Below are 10076 nucleotides of genomic sequence, written 5' to 3' on the forward strand. Positions count from 1 at the left end.
CTCCTTTCCCCTCCCGCTTCTCCAAGGCTCTTGCCTCCTGGCGCGCTCCAATGGTCAGCGCTGATTTGGTCAGCTGGTCCATAGACTCCGCCCTGGGCGCCCGGGAAAGTTCGTCTTTCACCGCCGAAGAAAGCCCTTCTTCAAAGAGCATTTGAATGGGTTCCGCCGATAGGTCCCATCCCAATTTATGTATCAACATTGTAAACTCAGTCCAGTACTCACGAACCGATCGGCTCCCCTGTTTGCAAGCCATCAATTGTCTGCGCACCAGTCCCTGTTCAATCTCGCTGGAAAACATCAAATCCATGGCGCGAAAAAACTTCCTCGTGTCCTTCAGCATTTCACTATTCCCTGCCATCAGGGGTCTAACCCAGTCTCTCGCCCCCCCTTCGAGATGGCCAATCACAAACGCCACTCGCGATGCCTCGTCGGGAAAGTCGTTAAACTGCAGTTCGAGAGCATACTGCATCTCTGTCCTAAAGGCTTGATAGTTCCTGGGGTCCCCCCCAAACTTCTGCACCAATCCTGGCATCTTTCTTGCTAGTGTAGCGCCTTTTGCCTTTTCTGCATCCTGCGCCCTCCTTTCTTCTAGCCTCGCCGTTTGCAGTGCTAGCTGGACTTCCAACACCCTGTACCTTTCTTCCAGGCTTGGACCCTCTCCAGCTCCTCCTGCTCCCCCAGCTCCGGCTGGGTTGCTCATGATGCCTCTCTGCACAAGCTGCTTTCAGGGACTGTCCGATTGCTGTGATGGGATGGTGAGCTGCTTGTGCGTAAAATCCTAGTCCCTCAGAGTTTGGCTAAGTCCACAAACCTCTGTCTGTGACGGAGCGCCTTAAGCATGGCTCCATCAGTCGCTCGTTGAATCGGACAGTGGGCGTTTACGGAACTTCTTCCAGCATAAAAGCTCCTTAACGGAAACGCGTCTTCTGGACTCTCGGCGTGACAGTTTCCGGCGAGGAGTGGGTGTCCCTACAGGAGGTCATGAAACCTCCCCACTGTTTTCGCTTGAAGTGTCTCTGAGCCCTCCCTCCGACTCACTTTCCCTTGGAACTCCACCTCTCCCCCTGCTGGTCCCCTCCTCAGCTGAATGGTCTCTCTCACCCTCCGTGAGCCCTTTCACCTCCTGCGTCTCAGATGGCAGTTCCCTGACAAAAACATATAGTTCATAAAACATACTTTTCAATAACAAATTTCTCTGACCTCCTCATACCTCCCCTTCTTGTATTCCATTTCAGATTATTTGTTCAGCAAATCCTTAACTTAAAGCATTACAGCTTATCATATCACCTTATTTTCTATCCAAACCCTTTTTTCCCCATCCATGTTCCTTTATATCATTACAGCTAGAAACCACTCAATTTCAATCCAACATCATTCAGCATTCCTTAATTTTACAATATTTCTGTAAATAGTCCTTAAATTTTTTCCAGTCTTCTTCTGCTGACTCCCCTCCCTGGTCACGGACCCTGCCCATCACTTCTGCCAATCCCACACAGTCAATCAGCCCCATCTGCCATTCTTCCAGAGTGGGTAGATCTTGCGTCTTCCAATACTTTGTGATGAGTATTCTTGCTGCTGTTGTAGCATACATAAAAAAAGTTCTGTCCTTCTTTGGCACCACTTGGCCGACCATGCTCAAGAGAAAGGCCTCTGGTTTCTTCAAGAAGGTATATTTAAATACCTTTTTCAATTCATTATATATCATTTCCCAGAAAGCCTTAATCCTGTACCTTCATTTTCATTAATAAACAGTAGAGATGATGCATCTCAATTCTTAAAAGATATTGAGCGCATGTATGGAGAATCTACCAAGAACTCCTACAGAACCTTGATGTATAAATTAACCAGACTGAGGATGAATTCAAAAGAGGAATTCACAGAGCACATCAACAAGTTTACTGAGATTATTCAAAGGATTGATTTTACTCCGAAAGCTTTTGATGAAGTTACAAAGACATCCCTGAACATTCCCACACAGACCATCTTCCTCACTCCCACCTCCTCAGAACCGGAGAGGCTGAAGACTGTGGAGAAGTTGAGACAACTGCGCCAGTTCCTGGAAGAAGAAGAAGAAAAGCGTCTGCTGAATCATGTGGAAGAGGTGGAGAAGGAGATTGCAGGGAGAAGGGATGAGCAGCTGGCCAGACTCTGCAGGAAACTCTCCTCTCTTGAGAGGATCATCCAGGTGACGGAGGAAAAGGGTGAGCAGCCAGCGAGTGAATTGCTGCAGGTAAGACGGCTCCAGGGAAAGGCTGCCTCCCATCCTTTCTGTGCCCCTTTCATGTACGCAAGGAGTGTAGGGGCTCAGTTGACGGAGCCTCGAGTCAGCTTTGTAATGGACAGGAACACCCCAGAGACCTGGGATGCTGAACTCACCTGAAGGCCGACTAGAGATTCTTCAGTCTTCTTGAGGGAAGGGGAGGGGATTTTCTGCTCCTTGCTGATGATTTGCCTCCGAATGCCTTCCCGCTGGGCAATGCTGCCTTCCTGCCCTGCCCTGGGCTTCGCCAAGGATGCAGTCAGGCCTCCTTCTGACATGAGCCAGTCTCTTGTTTTTTAAAAAAAATAAATGTTTATTAAAGTTTTACAAAACAAAAAGTTCATCATTTCACATAGATCATTCCATTAATTAAAGCCCACAGAAAAAACAAAAAAACAAAAATATATAGCAAAAAAGAAAAATAGAAAAAAGAAAAATCCACTTTAAAAAGTTACAAAATTCCATGTCCCTCTGTCCTGACCTCCTCACATCTCCCTTTTTTGTGTTCCTCTTTATTCCAATCTAATTCAGCAAGTTCAAACCCTTATTCAAACCATGCTTACAATTATGTTTTTCTAATTATTATGTCCCAAGTTTTCGTTATCTTAGCCCATTCCTCATCTTATATACTAAGACATAATTTTATTCTGTTCATAACCCCCTTCTCCTTTTTGAGATTCTTCTTTTCATTCACATTTAACCAAATCCCACATGCCCTGTTACCTTCACTTCCCACATCATGTTAACACTCAAACATTTTACAATATTTTTGTAAATAGTCCTTAAACTTTTTCCAGTCCTGTTCCATCAGTTCTTCTCCCTGGTCCCAAATTCTGCCAGTCATTTCAGCCATCTCCATGTAGTCAATCACTTGCATCTGCCATTCTTCCACGGTGGGTAAATCTTGTGTCTTCCAATACTTGGCGAGAAGTATTCTTGCTGCTGTTGTTGCATACATAAAAAATATTCTGTCTTTCTTTGGCACCAATTGGCCAACTATGCCCAAAAGGAAGGCCTCTGGTTTCTTGGGAAAGGTAAATTTAAATACCTTCTTCAGTTCATTATATATCATTTCCCAGTAAGCCTTAACCCTTGGGCATGTCCACCAAAGGTGAAAGAATGTTCCCTCAGCTTCTTTACATTTCCAGCACTTGTTGTCAGGCAGGTGATAAATTTTTGCAAGCTTAACTGGGGTCATGTACCACCTATAAATCATTTTCATAATATTCTCCTTTAAGGCAATGCATGCCGTAAACTTCATACCGGTGGTCCACAACTGCTCCCAGTCAGCAAACATAATGTCATGACCTATGTCCTGCGCCCATTTAATCATCGCTGATTTAACCGTTTCATCCTGTGTATTCCATTTCAACAGCAAGTTATACATCTTTGACAAAATCTTAGTTTTTGATTCTAACAGTTCTGTTTCCAATTTTGATTTCTCCACCTGGAAGCCAATTTTTTTGTCCAAATTGTAGGCCTCTCTTATTTGATAGTAATGAAGCCAATCTCGCACTTTGTCTTTTAATTTCTCAAAACTCTGCAGTTTCAGTCTGTCACCTTCTTGTTCCAAAATTTCCCAATATTTTGGCCATTTGGCCTCCATATTGAGCTTTTTCTGAGACTTAGCTTCCGTAGGTGACAACCACCTTGGGGTTTTACTTTCCAGCAAATCTTTATATCTTGTCCAGACATTAAACAGAGCTTTCCTGACAATATGGTTTTTAAATGCCTTATGTACTTTAACCTTGTCGTACCACAAATATGCATGCCACCCAAAAACATTATTGAAACCTTCTAGATCCAGAATGTCCGTGTTCTCAAGAAGCAGCCAGTCTTTTAACCAGCAAAATGCTGCTGATTCATAGTACAATTTAAGGTCTGGCAGGGCAAATCCACCTCTTTCTTTTACATCAGTTAAAATTTTAAACTTTATTCTGGGTTTCTTGCCCTGCCAGACAAATCTAGAAATATCTCTCTGCCACTTCTTGAAACAATCCATCTTGTCCAAAATTTGCAAAGATTGGAACAAAAATAACATTTTTGGCAAAACATTCATCTTTATAGCTGCGATTCGACCCAACAAGGAAAGCTTCAAATTAGACCAAATTTCTAAATCTTTTTTAACTTCTGACCAACATTTCTCATAATTATCTTTAAATAAGTTCAAATTTTTCGCAGTCATATTAATCCCTAGGTATTTCACTTTCTTAACCACAGTTAAACCTGTTTCATTCTGAAACCTGTCCTTTTCTATTGGAGTTAAATTCTTCTCTAGTACTTTAGTTTTTGACTTATTTAATCTAAATCCTGCCACATGACCAAATTCTTTAATCAATTCCAAAGCTCTTTTCATACTAGATTCCGGCTCCTGTACAGTCAAAACCAAATCATCTGCAAAGGCTTTCAATTTATATTGTTTGGCTCCGACCTGTATTCCTTTAATGGACCGGTCCCTTCTGATCATGTTCAGCAGCACCTCCAGGACCGAAATAAATAATAATGGAGAGATAGGGCAGCCCTGGCGTGTTCCTTTTTCTATCATAAAATCTTCAGTCACCACATTATTTACAATCAATTTTGCTTTTTGTTCTGAATAGATTGCTCCTATACCATTTTCGAACCCCTGTCCCACTCCCATCCCTTTAAAATTTTTCTTCATAAAACTCCAAGAAATATCATCAAAGGCTTTCTCCGCATCAATAAAAACTAACACTGCTTTCGTGTTAATATTCGTTTGCAACAACTCCAAAATGTCAATTATATTCCTTGTGTTGTCGGATAAGTGTCTACCTGGAAGAAAGCCTGCCTGGTCCTTATGTATTACTTCAACTAATACTTTTTTAAGCCTGTTAGCTAAAATATCTGCAAAAATTTTGTAATCCACATTTAAAAGGGAGATGGGACGGTAGTTCTTTAGTTGTGTCTTTTCAGCTTCCGTCTTAGGTATCAATGTGATGAATGCTTCTTTCCACGATTCAGGCGCCTTCTTCCCTTCCATAATCTCATTGCAGACCTCCTTTAATGGTTGAATTAAGAAGTCTTTCAAAGTCCTATAATATTTGGAGGTTAATCCGTCCAGTCCTGGAGATTTGCCCAATTGCATATTCTGAATGGCACCTTCAATTTCTTGTTCTGTAATTTGATGATTCAATATTATTTTATTTTCTTGGGATATTTTTTGTAATCCATTGGTTCTTAGAAATTGGTCTATATCAGATTCTTTCTGCGGCCCTTGCGTATAAAGTTGTTTAAAATATCTCTGGAAACACCTTCTAATCTCCACCGGGTTCTGTATATTTTCCCCATCAATCTCAAGATTTGTAATCGTATTTAACTTCTGTCTTTTTTTCAACTGCCACGCCAATAATTTTCCACATTTATTGGCTGACTCAAAAGTCTTTTGTCTCATTAGCTTAATTTTCCATTCTACTTCCTCATTAATCAATTTCATATATTGTACCTGATATAGCTTGATTTCTCTTAATATCTCTTTTGAGTTTGGTTTAGCTCTTAGCTTCTTCTCTCCTTCTTTTATTTTCTCCAAAATCTTCCCTTTTTTCTCATTTTGAGATCTCTTTTTTATTGCATTCTGTTGGATCAGGAACCCTCTCATAACCGCTTTGCTTGCGTCCCAGATTGTTCTTTTTTCGACCGTAGTCTCTTGACCCAGCTTCTCTTCCCGTTCCCTCCACAACTTCTGGGTGGATCCCCTTCCCCATAGATCCTGATCGGCCCAAAATGGTGCTCAGTCACAGTGACCAAAGAGCAAGACAGAGGGACTCATCCAGACCGCGCCACCTTCTCCACTCACAATCCCATATGGCTTCAGTGCTTCTGAAGGCTGAGAAGGCTGACATACTGGCAAAGGCAGGAGAAGCCCTATGACGGAATGATTGCCAGATGTCCCCGTCTCCCGGGGACAGTCCCCGGATTTACAAATCTGTCCCCAACAGATTGTAGATTTGTAGATTTACTAGTAGGGAAGGAATGTTGCGTGATTGGTTCAACGGCAAAAGACACATCATATGGGGACTTCCGGCAAGGCAAAATGGCGGGTGCCAGGGCACTGAGCAGCTCCTGAAGCCAGCCAGAGCCAAGTGCACTACCAGGCTGGCTCCGGGCTGCTGAGACTGCCGCTACCGCTGCCACTGCCGAGGGGGAACCAGGGATGCCCGGCGCGTCAACTGGGGGAACCGCTGACACACACACACCCCCAGGACCCAAATCGAGGCGGGAGCGAGAGCGCCCAGCCACGTGGCCGACTGCCCAGTGGCGCTCCAGGGGCCACCGTTGTAGAAGAGAAGATACCACCGATACATAAACAACTTGAAGACCACAGATCAATATTGTCTATGATCGAGTTGAGGGAGAAACAAGCAAATTTAAGGGTCAGGGCGGTCCCTGTAGGAATCAAGCCTAGTCAGAGGAATTGGCCACTCTCCAGGCACCCGGCTTGAGTTCCTTGTTGACCTCCCCGTCTGCGACTCCCGGCAAGATCAGGCGAGATCTCAATCGGCGATCCTCCTCTAACGTGAGAAGAACACACCACTCCTCCCCTGCCATCCCCAGGGAGGGGAAAGAGACAGACAGAAATGTATTTACATGCCTTTATTTCTGTCTTTCCAGCAGTACAGAGAAACGTGTCTGCACTCTATTAACACCAACAGCAGAGAGAGAGAACTCTTCCCCTGTACTTCCAGTACAGGTCAGATGACACTCTGAGCTAACATCCGGTGCTCAGTACAGTGAATAGACTGTTCCTTTGTTCCCACGGTACAGTCCCAAGCATCAACATCCTGTTTGGCTTTCCAGCCATCTGGAGCTCGCTGCTGCATTGCTCCTTTTTCGTAACAGTCCCTGAACTGGAGAAAGATAATTTGATTGAATTTCTTACACAGGAATTTGCAGACTTCTGGAATCCAGATTTGGAGAAGGATAGTTTCAAGATAGTGAGTGCTTTTAGACTTGGAAAAGGAGGGAGAAAGAACAGAGTGAGAGACTGTTTGATCACCCTCCGAACAAAAGAGGAGAGAGACAAAATCTTGAGTCTGCACTTCCAGAAGACCTTGATAATACATCAGTCAAGAGTGGAGATATTTAAGGATATTCCGAAACACCTTTTGGACCTTAGGTCCAATTATAGAGATTTGACTGCTCTGCTGAGAAGTAACGGAATCTTTTTCAGGTGGGAATTCCCCCAAGGCCTGTCTTTCAGCTACAAAGGCAAGAAGATAAAAATAAGATCAGAGGATGACAAAGATAAATTTTGGAGAGACCACGGAGAAGACCTGCAGAAGAAAGTTGCAGGAGAGTTAAGAGCACTTGTAAGTGAAACTTTGGATACACCAGATTTACCTCCTGAATTAAAAGACCGCTTGAAGAAGGTGATACCACCAACAGAACAGGAACAGGCACTGGGTGCAGTTGGAGGAGAAGCATAGTAACTACCTCATGGCTCTGCAACTACTAAGTTGGAATTGTAATGGTTTGAACTCCCCGCAAAAAAGGAGATCTATGTTTCATTTATTAAAAAAGGAACAATTGGATCTGATTTGTTTACAAGAAACACATATAACAAGCTTACACAGGAAACTATTGATTAATAAAAGACTTGGTCAGGAGTTTATTTCATCGGACAAGGTTAAAAAAAGAGGGGTAGTGATTTACGCAAAAGAGAGATTACTACCAAAATTTATCTTCAAAGATGACCAAGGAAGATTTGTGGCAGTTGAAATTCAAACACAGGGAGAAAAATTCTTGATAGTAGGTGTTTACGCACCAAATGAGGGGAAATCTGATTTTTTAAAAAAGTTGCATGAGATCCTGATGGACTATTTGGATTACAATGTGATTTTGCTGGGAGACATGAATGGAGTGGTATCTACACATATGGACAAGGCACAAAGACAGGTAGTCACTAAGGATGGTAGACTACCGAAAACTTTTTTTGAGATGACAGACAACTTGGATTTAGTTGATATCTGGAGAACAAAGAACCCCTTGGCTATCTGAATTCTTCAAAAAGTTGCATGTGACTTTAATGGACTATATGGACTATAATTTGATCTTGGTGGGAGACATGAATGGAGTAGTATCAACAAACATGGACAAGGCACAAAGACAGGTGGTCTCCAAGGATGGTAGACTACCGAAAACCTTTTTTGAGATGACAGACAATTTGGACCTAGTTGATATTTGGAGAATAAAGAATCCCCTGGCTAGAGAGGGAACTTTCTTTTCTGAAGCCAAAATGACATGGACCAGAATCGACCAAATATGGGTAACTAGAGGAACAGCTCCAAAGATAAAGAAGGTGGAAATCTGTCCAAGAAGTTGCTCTGACCACAATCCTCTGAAGATGGAGATGAAACTGATTTCCACTGGTTCTTTTAGATGGAGGATGAATGACACCTTATTTAGAGATGAAAACGTGATTAAGAAGGCCCAAAAAACTATGAGAGACTATTTTGAGATAAATATGAACACCAATGTTGAAAAAAGAGTCATCTGGGACGCAAGTAAAGCCGTTATGAGAGGGTTCTTGATACAACAGAATGCAATAAAGAAGAGAAGCCAAAATGAGAAGAAAGACAAAATTTTGGAAAAAATAAAAGAAAGTGAGAAGAAATTGAGAGCAAAACCAAAGTCGCAAGAGATCCTGAGAGAAATAAAGTTATATCAAGTACAATATATGAAAATGATGAACCAGGAAATAGAATGGAAAATTAAACAAATGAGACAAAAGACATTTGAATCAGCTAACAAATGTGGGAAGTTGTTAGCTTGGCAAATGAAAAAAAGACAAAAATTAAATACTATTACAAATTTAGAAGTGGAAGGAAGGAATATACAGAACCCGGCGGAGATTAAAAAATGTTTCCAGAGGTACTTCAAACAATTATATACACAAGGGCCACAGAAAGAAGTTGACATAGATCGATTTTTGAAGATAAATGGATTACAAACAATTCCTCAAGAAAGTAAATTAATGTTGAACTGTAAAATAGCTGAACAGGAAATAGAAGATGCCATTCAGAACATGCAATTGGGCAAATCTCCAGGACCAGATGGACTGACTTCAAGATATTACAGAACTTTAAAAGAATGGTTAGTACAACCTTTAAAAGAAGTCTGTAACGAAATACTGGAAGGGAAAAAGGTACCAGAATCGTGGAAAGAAACATATATTACACTTATACCGAAAACAGAAACTGAAAAAACTCAGCTTAAGAACTACCGCCCCATATCACTACTCAATGTGGATTACAAAATTTTTGCAGATATTTTGGCTAAGAGATTAAAAAAAGGGTTGATGGAAGAGATTCATAAAGACCAGGCAGGCTTTCTTCCGAGTAGACATTTGTCTGATAATTTGAGGAATGTAATTAACATCTTGGAAAAGTTAGAAGTGAATATTAACACTAAAGCAGTTTTAATATTTGTGGACATACATGGAGAAAGCCTTTGACAACATTTCTTGGAGTTTTATGAAGAAAAATCTACAGGGGATGGGGGTGGGAGAAGGATTTGGAAACGGTATAAGTGCAATTTACTCTGAACAAAAGGCCAAGCTAATCGTTAACAATGAGGTGACGGAGGAATTTAAGATAGAAAAAGGGACACGATAGGGGTGCCCAATCTCTCCATTGCTTTTTATATCGGTCCTGGAGGTTCTGCTGAACATGATTAGAAGGGACCGGTTGGTTAAAGGTATACAGGTCGGAGCCAAACAGTACAAATTGAGAGCATTTGCAGATGATTTAGTATTGACGTTACATGAGCCAGAATCTAGTACCAAAAGGGTTTTAGAACT

General features: G+C 41.8%; 1 pseudogene; it reads right to left on the bottom strand.

Moving 5' to 3' along the window:
* Window positions 1–2538, bottom strand: part of LOC128406101 (inositol polyphosphate 5-phosphatase OCRL-like) — a 60458-nt pseudogene extending 57920 nt beyond the window's left edge.
* Window positions 2539–10076: the final 7538 nt, after the last annotated feature.

Source organism: Podarcis raffonei, chromosome W, assembly GCF_027172205.1.
Source record: "Podarcis raffonei isolate rPodRaf1 chromosome W, rPodRaf1.pri, whole genome shotgun sequence".
Lineage (NCBI taxonomy): Eukaryota > Metazoa > Chordata > Lepidosauria > Squamata > Lacertidae > Podarcis > Podarcis raffonei.